Here is a 2,500-nt window from a genome sequence, read left to right on the forward strand (position 1 = left end):
CCAGCTCTTATCCAATCTTGTATGCAAAATCTTACAACCAGGGTACATTTTCATTACAAAAAAAAAAAAAAGGCTTGTTTGCCCTGGGACTGGGGTCAAAGAGGGAAAGGAGTGGGCAAGATAGAACACGCAAGCAAGAAACTCTCTCTCTCTCCACACACCACACACACACACACACACACCTGAACTGACCCACCCCACTGTGTACACACAGTCACCCACCTCTCCCTGCGTCCACCTCGCTGGCACATGGTATTTGCATAATAGATATTTGCCAGTCAAATGAGATGGAGAGAGGGAGTGGAGCTACGGAGAGAAAACTCCCCCAGAATTCCCCTCAGTTAGGAGACTCCCATCTCACTTCCAAGAAACAGGTCAGGTGGGAGTGCAGTGAACATCTTGCATTATCTGAACGGCATGGAAATGTTCAGAATTTTATTATTGTAACGACTTTTTTTTTTTTTTTGCACAAAACATGTACATTGCACTTGGGTACATACTCTTTAAAACAGTTACAGAAACACATTCACACACACACATACGGAGGACATAGACACTTATGTAACCGATAATTCAAGTTTTATTGTTTTATTGTCATTTGTGTTCTGCTAATTTCTCTCAGGCCGAATCGCTGTATTGATTTTGACCCTCTGTCTACGCCCCCGAGGACAGAATTCCTTAAATAATGCTTTTCAAAACTCTTTTCAAAAACGTTTTAATGATCACAAGTGTTGTCACCGTTGTTTGTTTTGTTTATCGTTACATTGTTGATGGAGATGGAAATCTTACCTTTGTTTTCTGGTAATTTCACTGATCCTTGAGGGGTCACGCCGTCTGAGCCCATCACGGCTTCCATTTCACTCCCAGTTTACAATTGGTGTGACCGTCGTTTTAAGGCCAGGGTTTGGAAAACACTTACATGCATTCTGGTTGCATCCAGCTAGAGTCAAAGGTTTAGAGTTTAATGTGCCAGAAATAGCATTTCCCCTAAAAGAAAAAATATAAAAATACTGTTACCAGTGCTCCACTGCTAGTGAAAATATGAAATTATTAACTATGACATATGCAAAATTATTAATTAGTGCAATTTACCCTCAAACTCAGACAAGAGTAGGGCCCCTTTTTAGAATAAGCATTTTATCACAATGGAGTATATAGGGAGGATTTTAGGACTGCAAACTCTCCAGCACCAAATCCAGGACTAAAACAGAGTGGGACATGGAACCAAATAAAAGCTACAGGGGAAACACTAGATACACCACCACTGTAGAGAACTTGGTTGTGCTGGAGCCTGTGTGTGTGTGTGACTGGGCTTAGCTTTGACTATGCAAATGTTTGGGTCTGCCCTGTGGTCTATTAAACCCTTCAGTAGAAATGCTCTTGAAGCTGATTTTACTCTATTTTGGGTAATTAAGACATTCTATAGGCTCTTTCACTGGCTCCTAGTCAGCCTCATGTTTAACCCTTCAGTGCCTGCTCTCTGCCTGCCTATAGGTCAAAGACAAGGCCTCCCAGCTTAAAGGGGAATATCACTCAAATGAACGTGAACACAAGCAAGAAATCAAGTCTTGAAGAAGCAGAAGATGTAAAATCTTGAGCTGCTGCATAGAGAGTGAATTGGGAAACGTGGCAAAGGTTAATTTGAGATTATCCAGGGGGATTTTCTGGGGATAGAGGTGCATTTTCCGGTTTAGAACTGATAACGCGACCTTACAATAAAACCTGGCTGTACAAACCACAGCAAACACTCTGTAGGCCCCCAAAATCCAGGCAAAATAAACACTGACACACATGGAATAATCCAAAACAAACAGCGTTGTTTACAGCAGCAACAATATTACCGAATTGTGACTTTGATAGCAATATGATTTGACTAATGACGCAGAGCCAGTGGGACAGGCCGAGCAGGTTGGACCACACTTGCAATAACAAGAGGAGACGTGACTTATAGGAAGCTGCTTTCATGCCCTCAGTGGGTTGGAACAGGAATTGCACAGACAATTGGAGGTTAGGCTGCATGTGCTGTGTGAATAAATGCAATAATACACAAGAAAGCCCATAATCCCAATAAAGAGCCTCTTGGGTGTTATAGCTTTTGCACAATGGTTACCAAGGCATGTGTGCAGACTGAAAAGTTTCCCTCAAAGTGTTTTAAATGAGTAAACAACAGGAGAAAATAAGAATGATTAATAACCAGCTCCCTGGTTACCACAAGAGTTGGCATTACTATAAACCACAGCTCGATCGCTCGGCTGAAACTACCAGCAGTTGTATAATAAATTCTCACAACTGGCCATTTCACACCTGCTATTTATTCATTTAGTGAACGCAAAGTTCAAACTCAAGCCATGCAGTCACCTCTTGGTGTGCTCGCCCAGAAACTAGATTTGTGGGTTCAAATAGTTTCAAAGGTCATGGCTCGGCTTTTGAGTTGACGTCAACACAGATTTAACCCGTAAAAGCTATGAAACGATGCACAGCCCACTAACGTCACAACAAT

The sequence above is a fragment of the Centroberyx gerrardi genome, chromosome 18 (genome assembly GCF_048128805.1).
Source record: "Centroberyx gerrardi isolate f3 chromosome 18, fCenGer3.hap1.cur.20231027, whole genome shotgun sequence".
NCBI lineage: Eukaryota > Metazoa > Chordata > Actinopteri > Beryciformes > Berycidae > Centroberyx > Centroberyx gerrardi.